Here is a 20247-nt window from a genome sequence, read left to right on the forward strand (position 1 = left end):
TGAAATGACGTGCCCCCAATTTTCTATTTACCGGAATTGCTTCAAATTTCGAATTTCAACTTTGTTATGGCTGCGAGAGCCTATGACAAAAAAATTGCGTATGCAGGTCCACGTCTTCGTATAGCCTCCATATAACGGTGCTTTTCAATATTTGGTATTTTATGATTTTAGCGGCGTTATTCGCTCGAATTGTTTCACATTAGTGGGCACCACAGCCTTACAAAAATTTGCATATGCAGGTCTTCGTATAGCCCCTACATAGCGCAACCTCCCAATATTCAGTATTTTAATGATTTTAGAAACATTATTGTCTGGAATTTTTTAAAATTGCATATTTAAAGTTCGTAATTGGTTCTACAGCCTATGACAAAAAATTACTTTTGCAGGCCCACGTCCTCGTATAGCCCTCATATATCGGTTTTCAATTTAGCGGTATTGTTTGAAGGGATTTTATTTTCAATTTTCATGTTCCTTCCAAATTGTGGAGGGTATTAAAAGTTCGGTCCGGTCTAAACAAGCAGCTTTTTTACTTGTTGGTATTGAGCATGGAGCATATAAGTCCACGTTTTGTTATAGCTGCCATTAACCCCGAAAATGATTTTAATTACATTTTCCAACAGAGAATCCTCCATATGAGCCATTCTTTTAATGCAGGGCCTGTAGAAAGGTTCATTCCGTACTTTTCCACATTTTTCTAAGGATTTTTTTTTTTAAGTTAGTATTTGGAGTTCGTACGAGGTCTCTGTAAAGTATTTATCTATGCAGGTCCACCTTGTCATATAGGCTCCGTATAACGGTACCTTCCGATATTCGTTAATTGGACGATTTTAAGTATATTTTAATTTTTTTAATTTAATATTTGCGGCTCGTAATGAGTACCCCTCCATGCGGTAGATAATTATGTACATATTCCTGGTTTTCATATTGCCCTCAGGTACTGGGACCTTCTGATATTTAATATAAAGACCTTGGCATTTATAGACATATTTTGTCTTTTTTGTCAATTTTTCAAATTTAAGAAATTTATTAAATTTATTAAAAGTTGGGTCTGACTGAACTTAGATTTTTTTAATTTTTTTATTCCAAAGTTATGTCAACCATGATATATTAACTTCATCGTTCCATTTGTAATTTCTCAAAATTTATCATCTTTGACCCTATAAAATATATTCAGGATTAGGGTAAAATTCAAAATTGATTGAGTCACAAATCAGATCAGATGAATCTCTATGATGGACCCGAATGGTCTACGTTATGTCATTTTAAAGGTCTAAATTTTCCGTAATTGGGATTTTTTCTGTTTCTTAGAGGGAATGAAACCTCCTTACATATTTTTTTATAGTTCTATAGACCGATATATGTTATATCTTGAAGATTTATCTGGTATTTAGTATTACAGACGAGTTAAAAACTTTCCGAAAAAATCGATCCCCATTTCCAAATTTTTACACGTTTTTCGCGATTTTCAAGAAATTTTACCATATTTCTGTTTTTAATTAGGAGTTGATTTTTTATTTATTTATTTTTTGTAATTTTTAGTTATAACTTGTTGGTTCGCACTTTTTAAAATGTATCAAAATTAATAGTTCTAGTACAGCTGCACCTTTCGATTTGAAATTTCTAGTTTTTCGTGGTTACTAAAACTCTAAGTTATCGATATGTGGACTTACTGATAAAAACAAAATTAATTGCCGATATATTTTAAAGACATTAGTTAGTCACTTTCGGGAGATAAAACTTATTTGGGAATTTTTATTATCATTGGGTAGAAAGTCCAAAAAATAACATTTTCGGACGACCTTCTTCACATTTTCAACATTTTTCAATTGTAGTTATTTTTGAAATATTAATTTTTTCGATACATTAACCATCATTTTTGAATTTTTGTTATTTTTGAAATATTAAAAAGTAATATTTTGGAATTTAAAGTGAGGTAAAAATCTCAATAATCAAAATATCCGCTAAAGGTTAATTTTAAGAACTACACGTGTTTAGAATTTTTATTATCACACAATCCTTCTTTAGAAATTCCGCCTAGGTTGAAGGGGTATGGCCACCACAAACATAAACATATCACGGCAAAAAAATATATTATAAAATTTTGAAGCATAGTCGTAATCGATTTCAGTATATATTTTTTAGAACAGTGTTGGGTTGTTAATCCCAATAAAGGCATTAATTCTGAACATTTTGCAACAACAAAATATTCTTTTAATAAAAAAAAAATTTTTTTCTAACAAAATTTATTCGAAACACTGTCAAAATATAAAAGTCCAAAATAGCCTTTATTTTTTTTTTGAGGGCTCAAAAATTGGATTATTAAGGTGGAAGTAAGAATTAAATTCGCTTCTTTATTTTCTTCACTTTTTTTTTTTTGAATTTTCACATCATCACACCACTGTCCAGTATTTTTTGTTTCAAAAACCTATCACAGATTGACTTGTTTATAAGTTCACACAATTTGAATTACTCTCGACGACGACTTGAAATGGCCACAATTAAGATAATCTCAAGTGTTCTAAAGTCATTAAAAACGGATTTGGGGAGATTATTTAGATTTCTTTCACAGAGTGGGTGGGGTAAGGGGCAGATTATTTAAATAAATTTCACAACATCACAACACTTGAAATTTATGATTAAATGAAACAATTTAAAACGATTTTTGCTGAGTGTGCGAACGAAAAATGAAATGATTCATTGGCCAAAGAAATTTTTTTCTTTCTTTGAAAAAAAAAATTGTCTTTTTTTTTTGAAAAAGAAACGAACGAACCTTTCTTTAACAAAACACCGTCTACAACTGACTTGAAAATGTTTAATATAATCTAAAGAAAGTCATAATTTGTGGTCTTTTGCTTAATAAAAGATAGACAAAAATTCACACAAAGACACACACAGCCAGACACATGAACGCCATGCAGGTGTCTGATATTGGAAATGACAGAAGAAGAACAAGACGAAAAACCCAAAACACCACAAATCGAATAAAACGAATTTAGTCCACCAACATTAGAAAATATATGATTGATAAAGGTTTATAAAAAAATATTGGAAGAGGTTTTGCGGGCGCGTGTGTTGGGTTCTATTTTCAATGATTAGGATTTTTATCAATATTTTTGTTTTTTATTACTGGGAACCCAAAATATATGAAAGAGGTACTCAAAATTGTATGGAACATGGCTGTAACTTCAATTGGAAAAAAATTTGATATTTTTCATTTTAGGGACATTTATTTGATAAATAGGGTACTTAAATACTATCAGCGTTCGATTGACGTCGTTTAGACTTTGAAATTGAGTTCAATAAAATAATGGAGTTATAAAAAATTGGTTCAGATGTAATCGATAACAGCAATGATGGGGCCATTTATACCCTACACCACAATGTGGTGTATTATAACTTTGTCCATTTGTTTGTAACAGGCAAAAGGAAACGAGATAGACGCATAGTTCCTTTTGATGATCTGCATAGAATCACATTCTGAGTCGATTTATGCATGTCCGTCCGTCAGTCTGTCCATATATTTTTGTAAACAAAGTACAGGTCGCATTTATTGCCCGATTCAGATGAAATTTTGCATAAATAAATTGTTTGACCCAAGGACGAACCCTATTGAAATTGGAGATAATCGGTCAAAATTTAGGTATAGCTCCCATATATATTTTCGTCCAATTTGCCTTACATTGTGCACGAAACTTGTAATATCAGCCCGAATAGTATGGAATTTTGCACATACATCCAAATTAGGCCTGAAAATAAGTAAACCAAAGTTGATCGAAATCGGTTCAGATATAGCTATAGCTCCCATATATATATTGTTCATCCGATTTGTTATTTTTGTCCTCCGTAGCCGTAATATGCACTCTGTAACAACAATATTTGGGAAATATATCAAATACAGCTCAGAAATACATTTGCTATCGAGATCGGTTCAAATTTGGATATGGCTCCCATATATAACTTCGTCCGATTTACATTTTATTGTGCACCAAAGGTCTAATATTTGTTCAAATGGGATAGAATTTGACACTTATGACCGAATTGAGTCTAGAAGTTAGTATGTCAAATTTGGTGAAGATCGGTTCAGATATAGCTATAGCTCCCATATATACTGTTCATCCGATTTGTTATATTGTTGCCCACAGCCGTAATATGCCCTTCGTAACAACGATATTCAGGGAACTGTATCAAATACAGCTCAGAAATACATTTGCTAAATTTTATCGAGATCGGTTCAGATTTGGATAATGCTCCCATATATAACTTCGTCCGATTTATTTTTTATTGTGCACGAAATGTCTAATATTTGTCCAAATGGGATAGAATTTGGCACTTACGAGCGAATTGAGTCTAGAAGCTAGTATGTCAAATTTGATGAAGATCGGTTCAGATATAGCTATAGCTCCCATATATACTGTTCATCCGATTTGTTATATTTGTTACCCACAGCCGTAATATGCCCTCCGTAACAAGGATATTCAGGGAACTATATCAAATACAGCTTAGAGATGTATTTGCTAAATTTTATGGAGATCGGTTCCGATTTGGATGTTGCTCCCATATATAACTTCGTCCGATTTACATTTTATTGCGCACCAAAGGTCTAATATTTGTCCAAATGGGATAGAATTTGGCACTTACGACCGAATTGAGTCTAGAAGCTGGCATGTCAGATTTGGTGAAGATTGGTTCAGATATAGCTATAGCTGCCATATATACTGTTTATCCGATTTGTTATATTTTTTACCCACAGCCGCAATATGCCCACCGTAACAACGATATTCAGGGAAATATATCAAATACAGCTCAGAAATATGTTTACCAAATTTTATCGAGATCGGTTCCGATCTGGATATAGCTCCCATATATATTTTTATAAGATTTCAAATTAATTGCGCACCAAATGGGCAATACAAGTCCGAATTTAAAAGATACAAATGCTTGGGCATATTAGTCCTTTGAACTTTAAATAATAATTATAATCATATCGTGTATGATTAAATTCTCCCATAAAAACTTTTAATTGTTATGCGCAGCTCTACTAAATTAGCAAAGTGGTGTAGGGTATCATGAAGTCGCCCCCGCCCGACTTTAAGACTTTATTGGTTTTTCATTTATTTATTTATTTTTTTTAAACAATAAATCTCGATTTTTATAGTTTGTCAGCTATAAATAAATACTTGGCTGTCTTTCTACAATTTTGACAACTATTACAATGCACAAAGGTTATTCACCTCCCACAAAGAAAAAATGTGGCCATAGACCAACCACACTCTTCTAGATGAAAAGAAGAAATGGCCATTCATTAATAATGCCAGTGATAGAGAGATATATAATATGAATATTCATTTTATACACCATACCACCCATACATATTAATGATTTATTCGGTTTGGATTTTTTACGTATGTAAATTATAACAAATACAAATTAGTATCTGTTTTTCTGTGTATTAAACCTATGAAATTTCGTGGTTTGTTTCATTTTTTTTCGATAATTCATTCTGGAGTGTCATCATCATCGCCGTTGTCTGTCTGTCTTGGGTCTAATCATTAATTTATATCAGCAACAGCATTTTCATATTAATATTTTTTTTGTTTTTGCCGGCAAATAATATTATGTATGCCAAAAATACACACACACTACTACGGAATAAACATTTAACACCAATGAATCACAAATGGAATTCAATGATAATGAAAACCAAAAAAAAAAGAAGAAAAAGGCCAAAAATGAAAGGTATTTAATATTAATTAAGTTCCATACAAATAGGTGGAGTTAATTCTGATTTAATGCTAAAACCAAGAAGAAGAATTTTCGGAATTTTGAAAATACGAAAATAGACAGAAAGAGAAAAGATTCCATTGGTACGTAATTCGAAACACATTTCAGTTGGAATTCAATAATTTCGTTTGTAATTCGAAAAGCTTCAATTGTGATTAAAGGACACCATTTATCCACTCCATTTGTGAATTTGTTTGTACCATGGAGAAGGAAGGGAGATAGACCCATAGTTACTTTTAATGATATGCATAGAATCACATTCTGAGTAGATTTATACCTGTCCTTCCGTCAGTCTATCCATTTATCTTTTTAAACAAAGTACAGATCGCATTTATTGCTCGATCGAGAAGATATTTTGCACATATAATTAAATTAGCCCAAGGACGAACCCTATTGAAATTGCTCAAAATTTAGATATGGCTGCCATATATATCTTCCACCGATTTCGGGTTTATAGTGCACAAAATGGTCAACATCAGTCCAAATGACCTGAATCTTGGCACATCTGACCGCAATCAGTGTAGAAGCAAGTACATCAAATTTGGTGAAAATCGGATCAGATTTAGTTATAGCTCTTATATATGTGTTTTATCCGATTTGGGGTTTCAGGTCCCTTACATGCGTAATATGCTTTCTACAACAATGATCTTTGATACCGAACTTCAGATACAAGCCGAAAATATTTCTGCCAAATTTTATCAAGATGGGTTTAGATTTGAATGTAGCTCCCATATATATCTTCAACCGATTTCGGATTAATTGTACACGAAATGGCCAATATCAATCCATATGACATGAATTTTGGCACAGCCGACAGAATTCAGTCTAGAAGCAAGTACAATAATTTTGGTGAAAATCGGTTGTGATATAGCTTTAGCACTTATCTATATGTATAATCCGACTTGGGGTTTTAGGTCCCTCGCATGCGTAATATGCCCTCCAAAACAATGATCTTTGGCACCAGATTTCACATACAGCTCTGAAATAAGTGCCTAAAATTTTATACAGATCGGTTCATATTTGGATATATATCCCATATATCATATAAAGGGTGAGATAAAAAAACTGCAACCAAGTCAAACGCCATAATTTTTACATTTTTTTTAAATTTTGTTGAATGAAAACAAAAAATGTCGGAAATAGCATCAAATTTTAGAATAAGTTTAGATTTGTTCGAATTGGTCACCTTTGGCACGAATTGTACATCTTTGGCCTTCCAACGGCCAATGAAATCGACACACGCTGGCCGAATGTTGCTCTGCGGTATTTGGGCTCATTCCCGGCGAAGTGCTTGCTTAAGGCGATCGACTCTTTGGTATTTCTTAGTGTCCACCTTGCTTTCCAAAATACCCCAGACGCAATATTCCAATGGATTTTTTTGGTGGCCATTGTGCGCTAAAAATGAAGCGAGGAACCTCATTTTGTAACCATTCTTGGGTGGCGCGTGCTCAGTGTGATGGTGCTGAGTCCTGTTAGAATGTCCAAGGAAATGTTTGCGTGCCCAAGGCTTTAATGCACCTTCCAGAATATTTTAGCCATAATATTCCGCATTAATTCTGATGCCACGGTCGATACGAGTATTATGGCAGCCCACACCATCACCACAGCCGGCGCTTGAGTTCTGGTGGCCAACCGAAGGTGCACATTTTCAGCTGACTTCTTACAAGTCAAGTAAACGCGATCATTTTGTTTGTCTACAAACTGTTGGACAATGATTGTTTTCTCATCGGAGAAAACCAAAATCGGCAGTTCACCACTTTCGGCCAAGCGAAACAACTCTTTAGCTCTTTTGAGTCTATTTTCTTTCTGTTGCGGTGTTAGTTCCTGCACTTTTTGGAATTTCAATGGCTTTACCCCGAGCTCATTTTTCAATATTTGCCGAATGGAATATTGCGATATGTTCAGCTCACAAGCCATTTTTCGGCCACTGCGACGCGGGTTTCGATCAAGTCGCTTCTTTACTTTTCGAACCATTTCTGTTGATTTTGCTGTTTTCTTCCGTTCACTTCCTTGACGTCGGGCTAACAGAATCACGGTAACGAGCGAGTTATGAGACACAAAAGATTTATTCACATTTAAATGCTGGAGTACTCTAACGATAGGCACTTGTGCTTTCCTAGCCAAATATAAAGAAATCGCACTATCACGCTTGAATTCCATCACGAATAACTTTTTGCTGGAAAATTCTTCCTTCCAGTTTTTTCCTTTTCTTAATTTATCGAGATTTCTAAATTTTCAATAAAAATTAATAAGCTCTACTTGCCCCTCCCACAGATTTCGAACTAAAATTTTAAGTAAAAAAAACACCTTTAAATTCATTTCTATTTCATTATCTCGCCGCTGTGTCATTCTATGGGCAAATATTTAAACACCATTCTCTGGCTAATCGCAGCAATTATTTTAACACGCTTACTAAGAAAATCAATAGTTATCACTAATTACAGGCAGACTTACATGTTTTGTTTTTGTTTTCATGTCTGGAAATCACTTTGATTATGAACTCCATAATTTACCATGTGGCGTATAATTATTATTGTTAATCGAGAACTCAGCGTATAATTGATATTTATTAATTATATAATGTATACGCCCGTATGGCACACACACTGTCAAAACAATAAAATTACAAATCGATAGTTTTAAATGTTTCAAATTGCAGTTGATTTGGTTAAAAATTGGAACTGAAAATCCTGAAATATCAAAAATCGGGAGATATCGTTATATGGTGACATTAGCAAAGAGACATATTTTAGCCACTTAGAATCCAAAATGAATTGGTTGGAAATTAGGTCCGAAATTCAAAAATACTGAAAATCAGGATTTATGAAGATTTTATCCATTATCAAATCTTCTTTACATTTTGCAGAACGGGAATCGCGCTACTGGCCTAGGTCTTCGTTATACCCTCCAGCATAGTATGGAGGATATATTAAGTTTGTCATTCCGTTTGTAACACCTCGAAATACACATTTTAAACCTCACAAAGTAAATATATTCTTGATCAGCATAAAATTCTATGTCGATTTAGCGATGTCCGCCCGTTTGTCCGTCTGTGGAAATCACTCTAGCTTCCGAACGAATTGAAGAAGATTGAACAAATTTTATTCAAATGTATATTATGTATGCAGGACTTTTGGTATTGAAAATAGGCCATGTAGGTCCACGTTTTGGTATAGTCCCATATAACGGTACCTCCCGATATTCCGTATTTTGATGATTTTAGCGACATTATTCACCGGAATCGTTTCAAATTTGGTATTCGAAGTTCGAAAGGGACACTACAACCTAAGACAGAAAATTGTCTGTTCAGGTCCACGTCTTCATATAGCCCCCATATAACGTTACCTCCCGATATTCGGTATTTTGATGATTTTATCGTCATTGTTCACCGGAATTGTTTCAAATTACGTATTTAGAATTCGTAATGGGATCTACAGTCTGTGACAGAGAATTGTCTATGCAGGTCCAGGTCCTACTTATCAGTACCTCCCTATATTTGGTATTTAGACGTGTTTAGGTACAATACTCACCGAAATTGTTTGAGATGTCGTATTTGAACTTAGTAATGGATGCTACAGCCTATGACAGAAAATTCTCTATGCTGGTCCAGGTCTTGGCATAGCTCCAATGTAACGGTACATCCCTATATACGTTTATTTCAAGTTTTCTAATTTGAATACGGTAATGGCTTATGACAAAAAATGTCTATGTAGGTCAAAATCGTATAGACTCCAATAAAACGGCTATATTCGGTATTTTTAAAATTTAAATAGAATTTTTTAAGGATTTTATTTTTTGAAAATTTCCAAATTCGTTCCAAATGGTGGAGGGTATTCAAAGTTCGGCCCGGCCGAACTTGTTTTTTTTTTTGTAATTTCAATTAATTTTTATATTCAATATGCCATTTATTGAATATTTCACATTTGATATTTTTGGTTACCCGTTTTGTTTTGAAGGGTTATATAAGAAAGCGGAATTTATTAAATATAATACTTTTTTAATTGTTATTTATTATTGAATTTATTTTGTTAAAGTCCAATATTTTTCTCTGAATCTTATAATTCTAGACATTAATTTCTATGCAAACATTCAATATTCAATTGGCTCATAAATTTGCCAATAACAAATTGTCAAATAACTTTTAAATTCACAATTTTTTTGGACAGGTTTAAATATATTGCGATGTTGTGACGAAATAACAGCCAAATATTAAAACCATTGTATAAATTTTTGTTATCGGCTTTGTTATCGATAACCAGTTTAAAACCTCCTTTTTGTAAAGCTATGATTTATTTTATTACTAAAATTTAACAGAAAAATAAATAAATAAATAAAAAATATAAATATTTATTTTGTCAACATCGAAGTTGAATAAACTAATTTCGGTTTTATACCAAAAAAAAAAAAAACACAACCTTGATCAAGCAACTATTTTTCAACATAAATAAACCATAATGTATATTAGTCCAATTTTGTTATTTCCAAAAGTGATTTTAAAATGGAGTATTATTTTCAAAATTGGCTACGCAAAATCATTTTTTTTTATACTTCTTTCCGCCTCCATTTTCTACGCACGTGCTTTGGAGTACATTGTCACAAAGGTCAAGGACATGTGTTCTCTGTGTGAGACAAATGCTCGCATAACATTTAAACAAAGATCAAGAACAAGACAAATAAACAAAATAGCAACAACAAATGATAATATCACTCTGTTATTTATAAATCTCTTGTTTTTGGTTTCTTTGACAAAGACACCCAATGCTGCTACTGCCGCTAAAAAACAGATGACGCTGAATAAATGTTGCATGCTAAATTAACAAAGCAATAACAACAACAGCAATGACCAAATTATACATGCCCAAATAAAAGAAGTGTAAGAGGCATGTCTTACATCATGCACTTCATTCATGTCATTGAGCATAAGATGGCAGGGATGGAAGTGCTGAATTAACGAAAATCACCAGGTATCGTTATATAGGGGATTTACCAAAAAAGGACTATATTGAGTATTTTGGACACTGAGAACCCCAAATGGCAAATTACAGCTAATTTTGGTTAGAAATTGAAGACAAAACGTTTAAAATACTGAAAGTCAGAAGTTAAGTAGATCTCCATTGAATTTTTAACCCCATACCTTTTTAATGAGATACTGAAATTTAAAATATACATCTGATTAGTTTGAATTCGGGGACGAAATGTACAAAACAGTGTTAAGGAGTAAACTACTTTTACAACAGCTTGTACTCCTCGAGCACTCCCACTAGTGAGTATTTTTTACTCGCCAGTAAGCAATATAGAGCTCTGGTATAAACATCTTCAGCAAAAATTTTATTTAACTCGATTCACTGAATAAATGACCTGCTACAGGCCTCCTATATCCCAAGATCGGTAAAATATTTTTCTGGATAAAATTCATTGGCCTCCCAGAGAAAAAAACTTCCAACGGAAGCTACAAGACTTCTGTATATCTTAACGGAAAAGAATATTTTGTAGAAATCTTCTTGAGATAGAAGAGCTCCAACAGCCATCCAATGGTTATACGATTTTCTATGGATCTTTGAGGACTTTTTATACATTTTCAACATCTTAAAGACCTTAGTCTTCATGATGTGTGTTATATTCATACTTTTTACATGTTTCCTTTAAAGACAAGACCTCCTACAGGCCCTTCACCGCTAGAGGACCCTTAACGTCATTCAATATCTAGGAGACTTTCCACAAGTTTTCTACACCTTTTTCAGACGTAATTCGAAATGCAATAATTCGAAATACGATTGAAATTATTCGAATTACAAATGAAATTCTCGAATTACAAATTGAATGTTACGAATTAAATCAAAAGCAATTCGAATTACAACTGAAAAAAAATGTAAACACTTTTCATTTTATAAGTCTATAAGGTGTGAGACATTTTGCAGATCTTGAGTGAATAAGACATCTTCCCTATGAGATTCATGGATACAAAACTTTTTATAGGCCATCGATAGAAATAACACCATCTTCCGTTAATATGAGACCTTCATAAAGTCCTCCATAGGAACAAGATCTATTGGTCCTTCTTTATACTTTTTGTAAATAGAAGCAAACTATAGACCTTCTTTGGGAAGAATAGCTTCAGCAAGTCTTTTATAGCTTGAAACCCCACTACTGGCCTTTTATGAAAATATAAAACTTTAAAAGCTAAAAAGACCTTCTAAAGGCCTAGAAGGCTTTCATAAGATCTTTAACGAAAATAAAAAATATTAAATCTGCTCTAGATAGATTATTTCTGTAGGTGTCTTGGAAGTATTTTCATGCATCAAAATCTGCAGGAAAACTCTCTTGTCCATAAAAGACCTGTAACAGTTTTCCTATAGGAAAAAATAGTGGTTCCAAAAACTATATTTATCTATACGATCCTCTATTTCAAAATTTCTATTAACATTTCTATCAAATTTTCTATTTCCATACCGAAAAAGGCCCTCCACTTGAAGGCTCGTTTCCACCCTCCTTCATTGTTCTTGCAATTCACCCAAGTACAAAAAGATTGTGTGAATAAATTTATTGTCGGCTTTTTCTTTTCTTTGTTGCCACTTTTTGTTGTTGTTGCCACTTTTGGCCCCTCATTGATGTTTTCCCCATCGAAGTGTGTGTGAGAGTGCAACAGCTGTTTTAATACATCTTTTTTCAAATGGCTGTTCAAACACAACAACAACGATAACAACAAACAGCTCTCATTTATTACGGCATACAACGATGCGATATACGGTGTTGCCTACCTAGTTGAAGAATATAAAAGATATGTAGGAAAATATAAAAAACGCATGTGTGATGTTACACTCAGCGTAATTTGCATAGGTTCAGGAAATATGATTTGAAAATTTCTAATGCGGAAAATTATTAGTTGAGCTTGAAAAAATATTGAAATATATAATTTTTCTTACTTCATTTAAAACAGATAAAAATATTGGTATGGGCAAAATTACAAGAAATTTTTAACATTCATATCCAATGCTTATTTCGGATTTTATAATCGTTTTGATTATTCAAAATGTTGACCCTTTGTGGAGCAGGTACCAGAAGAAATGGTCCGAACTCTACCATGTTTATAACAGATCTGGTGTTGATGGGAATATTGAGATGTGCCAAGTCTGAATGGAATCGATTTTTATGAGCTTTATGGATATTCAAAATTTTGACCCTTTTGTGGGAGAGCTACCGGAAAGTAGACAATGGGTTAATAAAGATATTGTAATGTATGTAATTTGAAGGCCATCGGATTCTTACATCACATTTTTAAGCGTTGTAATTATCCAAAATTTTGATCCTTTGTGGGGAAGGTGCTTAATGGAGTGAACCGATATTGTTCATTTTCGCACCTGGCCACCTCTGAAGCAAATATTAGGATTTGCAAAGTTGGACTAAAATCGGGTTATACTTTTTCATTCTGTGTAGTAAAATATTTTTTGAAAATTTTCGACCTTTTGTGGTGGAGGACCGATATTGTCCATCTTCGAACTCGATCTAAGTTTGATAATAATCGGATACTCCTTTCGAGAGTTATCGAGTGCACAAGCCAGTGATAGAGACGGACGGAAGGACGGACATCGGTAGATTGACACCAAATATCCTGAAACGAAGTTGGTCCATAAAGACCTTGGGCACGTTTTGGTCGTATTAAATTATATAAACCCCCTCCAGCCATATGACCGAAGACTTTTTTTGCAATTAAATCCCAAAAACATCCAATATTCTGGAATGTTTTAAGTAAATACTTCAACCCTATTTTACACCTGTCCCTATTGAACTGCCGCCCAGTGTTTTGGCACCTGCAACACAACAAGTCTACAAAGCATCAATTTGCCATAAGTAGTTCGTGTTAATGAAGTCATAAAGAAGCAAATAATATTTAGAAAGAAAAACAAGAAAGAAACAACAACAACTACACTGGTGAAATAAAATATCACAAATTATGGTTATTATTTTATAAAAAACTAATTATTATTGCAAATGAATAAATTGAGAATTACCAACATATTTACTGTTTGCATAAAAATTATTGGCGATCGCAAGGGAAAAAGAAAGTCGGATAAATGGTAGGTAGTTGGAAATATATAAACAACAATCAATCATGAGATTAGGAAATAATTTTTTATAATTTTCCCTGACCTTTAAAAACAAGTCTGTTTTTTTTTAATTTATGAGATAACACCATGTTTTTTTAATGGACTCTGTTATCTGATGGTGTGGGTGTTACAGACAGATATGTCGAAATATAGCTTAGCGGAGATTATTTTCAATTTTGTTTTTGTCAAAATATTCGCCAAATGCAAAAACAACATTTACCGCTCATAAAAATAGATCGATGTTTTAACACAATTCGGATGAAGGAGGTGGGGGGAGTGGGTGCTAAATATTATCTCACACACGAACTTGACACAATTTTAAATAAACAAAGAGCCAAAGATGATGAAGAAGAAGAAAAACAGAAAAAGAAATGACAACAGAAAAAATGTCTCAACAAACAGAGATCATGTTTTCGCAAACATTGTGACATACCCCACTTACGTATAAATGTATGTATGTATGTTTATATGTAAAACATGTGAGTTGTGGTTTGAAATTAAGTTTTTTTTCTTTGCCTGCATGCCAGCTGTTTAATTATTTGTCAATTTTAAAATTAGCATTTTTTGCACGAAGAAGAGACAGCAGACATTTAATGATTTCCAATTAATTATGGGAGACAAGTGATGGAGGAGTCCCGCCTAATGATTGATTAGCGCTTGCAAAATTTCTTCAGTTTTAATTTTAGCTCAGCACAAAGAGAAAAATTTGGAGGTTCAAAAACCTCTTTATATATGGGTATTACACAATGCACCAAGTGCATACATATGTATGTAAAAAAGCCGACTACTCATCGGCATTCAAGGGAAATGGCTAAAAAATGGAGATATGAAAATCTTGAAGAGAAGTCTTTCTTTTGGAAGAGTATGCATCGCTATAATATCCTAATATCCTTATGAGAATTCTATGCATAATCAGGCATGTCATGGAGTACAATTTTGAACGTATTTGTAGACCAAACTGTATTTAGCTTTTCTAAAATACAAAAATATAATTAGGTTCGAAATCAATCACAAATCCGCTGTGAAATTGATATTTTAAACAGTTTCTCAAAAAAAAAATATTATGCAAAATTTGGGAGAGGCAAGAAGTGACTGTGATTCTCATTCACTTAAGAATACTCCATAGAGCTTGCTTTCAATCAAAGTCGTCATATCAAAAAACCGACAAAGGCAAGCAAAAATTCCAAATTTTAGAGATTCTGACCCATTCGAATCTTAATTGTTAATTTTATAAAAAAATTATTTTTGTTATGTATTCTGTTGCCCGATTAGAAGTCCATTGCGTTCATACTTTTTGTAACCAAATTTTATATCCACATAAAACTTTAAATTTCGAATTTCTGCCAATTTGGCAAGGGATTTTTCTAAATCATTAAAAACTCCAAAAATCAAATTGTATATTGGTAAATAAATTATGTATACTTGCCAAGCTGAGGTGTAGACTATAAAAAATTGATCATAATAATTACCTGAAAGAAAAATTAAAAAAAAAAAACATGATTAATGAAATGTTTAATATTTATCCTCAAGAAATAAAATTTTAAAGTCCTTGTAAAAATAAATCAAAAGTAAATTTTTTATGGCTATCCACTCCAAGTTTCGAAATAATTTCATGAGCCCCAAAAAATAAAGTAAAAAATCTAGACTTAATTCCTTTTTCGAGTTAAGAATGAAACTAGTTCAAATTTGAGCGGGAGCTGGAGTAATCCCTCCGAATTCATACAAGTAAAAGAGCAGATAAGTTCGACCGGGCCGAACTTTTAATACCGTCCATCATTTGGAAGAAACTTGAAAAAATAAAAACAAAAAATTGTCGAAAAATCCTGTTCGAATAATATCCGCATTTTTTTCATAGGCTACGGTACCCTTTACAAAGTGTAAGTACTACATTTAAAGCATTTCTAGTAAAAATGACGCTAAAATCATCAAAATACCGAATATCGTGAGGTATGTGAGCTATACGAAAACGTGGACGTGCATAGACAATTTTCTATCATAGCTTATACTACCAACTAACTACGAACTTCAAATAATAAATTCGAAACAATTTCGGTGAATAATGTTCCAATGATTCTGGATGTAAATTAAATATCTTTATCAAATTTTAATGTCGAATCCAAAAAAATGTCGGAAGTAGTATCAAATTTTAGAATAAGTTTAGATTTGTTCAATTTGGTCACCTTTGGCACCTTCAAACTGCTCTGCGGTATTTTGGCCCATTCCCGGCGAAGCGCTTGCTTGAGGTGATCGATACTTTGGTAATTTTTAAGTGCCAACCTTACTTTCCAAAAATACTGCAGACACAATAGTCCAATGGATTGGTATCCGGAGATTTTGGTGGCCATTGTGCGCTGGAAATGAAGCAAGGAACCTCATTTTGCAACCATTCTTGGGTGGTGCGTGCGCAATGGTGCTGAGTCCTGTTGGAATGTCCAAAATATTTTCGAGATAATATTCTGATGCCACGGTTGACTAATACGAGCGGAGAGCGACCATTGGCTGTTATGGTGGCCCACACCGTCACCATGGCCGGCGCTTGAGTTCTGGTGGCCAACCGAAGGTGCACATTTTCAACTGACCTCTTTGGCAAGCAAACCCGAAGATTTTGTTTATTTACCAACTGCTGGACAACGAATGTTTTCTCATCGGAGACGGAGTAAACCAAATTCGGCAGTTCACCACTTTCGGCCAAGCGAAGCAACTCTTTAGCTCTTTTGAGCCTATTTTCTTTCTATTGCGGTGTAAGTTCTTGCATTTTTTGGAATTTCAATGGCTTTACCCCGAGGTAATTTTTCAATATTTACCGAATGGAATATTGCGGTATGTTTAGCTCGCGAGTCATTTTTCGGCCACTGCGATGCGACTTTGGATCAAGTTGCTTCTTTACTTTTTGAACCATTTCTGCTGATGTTGCTGTTTTCCTCCGTCAACTTCCTTGACGTCGGGCTACGCTACCAGTATCACGGTAACGGGCGATGGTACGAGGCACAAAAGATTTATTCACATTGAAATGCTGGAGTGCTCTAACGATAGCCACTTGTGGTTTTCCAGCCAAATATAAAGAAATCACACTATCACTCTCGGATTCCATCACGAATAACTTTTTTCCCGGAAAATTCTCAGCAACATGCTTTTGTACGCTTGTAAACAATATAATGAGCTGTCACTGGAATAATTTTAACAGCAGTCGGACGAGTGGCTTAGAAATGACAGCAGTCTGAACTTGGTTTGCAGTTTTTTCATCTCACCCTGAATTATTTTGATATGCCGTGGAAATGGAGATTTATTTTCTTTGGTGACTTATAGTGAAATTTGATGAAAATATTTTTCCACCTAAAAATAATATCCGCTTAAAAAGATGCTTTGTAGGACATTTTTGCATAAACTCACATAAAGTACGGCTTTAACCCAAAAATGTGTGTTTCAGTTTATGTATGAATTACTGGCGTTTAGGTAAGTTTTAGAAATATAATGTAATTTGGGACCTATAGTAGAATTTCATGACAAATAATTTTATGGAATATTTCGACGTGCTACGACCCCGTTTAAAGGGAGTTTTCAACAATTTTTGCAAAAAAGTACCAAAAATACCCCTTTTTTTACTTCAATGTCCGACCAAAAAAAAATCCGTAATATTTCCACAGACACTAAAATGCACTGATTGCACTTAATCCGAAAATTTCCAAAAATGTCCAATAAGCTCTACTTCGTAATCTGCTAGCTCGTAATTATTATTTTTTGTTGCCCGGTGTAATATAATGATCAACCTTCACTATTTTTTGATATATAATTTAAACAGGATACAACCACAAAAATGTTCAATTCAAAACCTTTTTTGGACAGGTTATACTATCTGGCTATTTCACAACTAATGCAATACCCAAAGAAATTGTAAATCACATTTGTATATATTTTAAAAAATTCTTGATAATTTTCACACCTCTTGTTGTTGTTGTTGCTTTTACTTTGTTGCGTTGCATTTCTCCCTACAAATCACGGGTAGTCAGCCGGTGATTAAAATGTCTTACGTATTATTTCGATGCTAAGTGCAGAGACAAATACCCAGGTTGCTATTTTCGAACAATTACAAACTGCCGGCTTACGTAGCGGTCAATTTTGTGAAACAATTGTAAAATTTAGTGGCTGTTACTTGATATTTCAGCCAAATAAATTAATTAGCACTTTAATTAAAAAAAGTGCTTATTGCTTGAGAATCTGAGATTTGCTTGATTTTCAGATTTCTTAGGATTCGTGGGTGGGGCTCGCCAGATATATTCAGATTTTGAATACAAAAAAATACAAAAAAAAATATTTAGATTTTATTTAAGTTAACAATTGATATTATTGATCATAAAAAAACCTTAAAATATTCTACTAATGATCTGGCGACGACGACTATTGCCATGAATTTGGGCTCGTGTTGTTGTTCATGTTTAACTAAATCAATAGTCGTTAGGTTTTGAATCCAATCATTAGGAGGCAAAAAATTATCAATATTAAGTATAAAACAAATACGAGAGAGGCAGAGAGCAAAAATATGTAAAGTCATGTAAATTTACAAGGTAAGAAAAATATTTGCAGGGCAATGGAATGCATGAAAATGAATGAAAACACACAAAAAAAAAAATAAATAAAAATAAAAACAATAACTCAAGTTATTAGTGAAAATCACAAGACAGTGATTGTGCGGACATGATGCAACAGAATTTTGAAAATATTTATTAGTTATTGAAGGCTATGAAGGTTAAGTTTTTTGTAAATAAGGAACACTTAAAGCGTTTTGGCACGAATGAAGTAATCTTAGCTATTTACAGCGTAGGCTTATTTCGTTTGGTTTGTTGGTCCAGCGCCATCTGTATGTCAGTATTTGTCATACACAAGATATTGATTGTTGTGTTTATTATTTAAGGTTATTTTTGTAAATAAAAAAAAATTTAATGGCTTAATTAAGTAGTATTGATTATTACATTATAGTTGTATTTTATTTGGCCCCTTCTTGTACGGCCATCTATGGATCACTTCTCGTCAAGCCACAATAGACTGTTGAACTGGAAATATAGATGGCATCATCCCCATGTAGGAAAAGTTATTAGTGAAGTATAGATGGCTTCAGCCTCATCCAGGAAAAGTTATTAGTGAAAATCACAAGACAATGATTGTGCGGACATGAGCAACAGAATTTTTGTAAATATTTATTAGTTATTAAAGGCTATGAAAGTTAAGTTGTTGTAAACTAGTGAAGTGGCTAAAATCGTTTTGACACGAATGAGGTAATGTCAGCTATATACAGCGTAGGCTTATTTCGTTTGGCTTGTTGTTCCAGCGCCATCTGTATGTCAGTATTTGTCATACACAAGATCTTGATTGTTGTGTTTATAATTTAAGGTTACTTTTGTAATAAGGAACTACTTAAATGGCGAAATAAGCTAGCATTGATTATTACATCCAAATCGTATTTCTTTTGCCCGTTGTTGTAAAGCCATTTATGGATCAATTTTCATCAAGCCACAATAATCTGTTGAACTTGAAGTATAGATGGAAATGTTATTAGCGTAGGTCAGAAGATAGTGATTGTGCGGACATGATGCAACAAATTTTGAAAATATTTATTAGTTAATTATCTATCATAATTGAAGGTTATGGAGGTTATTATTGTAAATGAGAAACAAAAAAGAGGCTAAAATCGATTTGGGAAAAATAAACTTGGATTGCTTGGATTGTTGTTCCCGCGCCATCTATATATTATTTTCTGTAAATATATAACAAGTGTTCAAATTTAAGTTTTTTAAAAATCGAGAAGAACTAAAATTACTAAAATAAAATGGGCACGGATCAAGTATTGTTACTTATTTTCTGTTTAGGGCTAATTTGCTAGGTTTATAGTTGCAGCGCCACCTATATACCAGTTATCGTCATCCACAAGATATTGATTGTTAGCTATGGTCGTCTTCTATATGTCAGCCCTACTGTAAAAGCTCTTCATCTTCAGCAAACCTATGAAGAGTATTCAATCTACATAACCTATCGATAGTAGACCTGCAGAAGGGCTTTTAGCTACATAAGACCTGGGTAAGGACTTTTTTATACCCTCCGGCATATGGCTAGAGAGGGTATATATCATTTGATACGACCAAAACGTGCCTCATCGAAATAATGGATTTAGACCCTAGGTCTCTTTGAATTAAATCCGTTTTAGGACATTTGGAGTCGATCTAGTGATGTCCGTCCGTCCGCCTGTCTGTCTGGCTGGTGTGCACGATAACTCTCGAAGGGAGTATCCGATTTGATCGAAACTTGGTACATCGTAATATTATTACCAAACTTCGATCGAGTTCGGATATAGATAATCCTTCTGGTACCT

The 20247-nt window shown here is 33.4% G+C and overlaps 1 protein-coding gene across 6 annotated transcripts in view; it reads right to left on the minus strand.

The window, feature by feature from the left end:
* Window positions 1-20247, minus strand: part of LOC101899005 (elongation of very long chain fatty acids protein AAEL008004-like) — a 170856-nt gene that overhangs the window by 32569 nt on the left and 118040 nt on the right. The window contains exon 1 of one of the 6 annotated variants that reach the window (XM_059130752.1): window positions 2771-2894. The exons of the other annotated variants lie outside the window; for them this stretch is intronic. The gene's annotated coding sequence lies outside the window, so the exon portion shown is untranslated. Of the gene's footprint in view, window positions 1-2770; window positions 2895-20247 lie in introns of those variants that run through there. 6 annotated transcript variants of the gene reach the window in all.

Source organism: Musca domestica, unplaced genomic scaffold, assembly GCF_030504385.1.
Source record: "Musca domestica strain aabys unplaced genomic scaffold, Musca_domestica.polishedcontigs.V.1.1 79, whole genome shotgun sequence".
Classification (NCBI taxonomy): Eukaryota; Metazoa; Arthropoda; class Insecta; order Diptera; family Muscidae; genus Musca; species Musca domestica.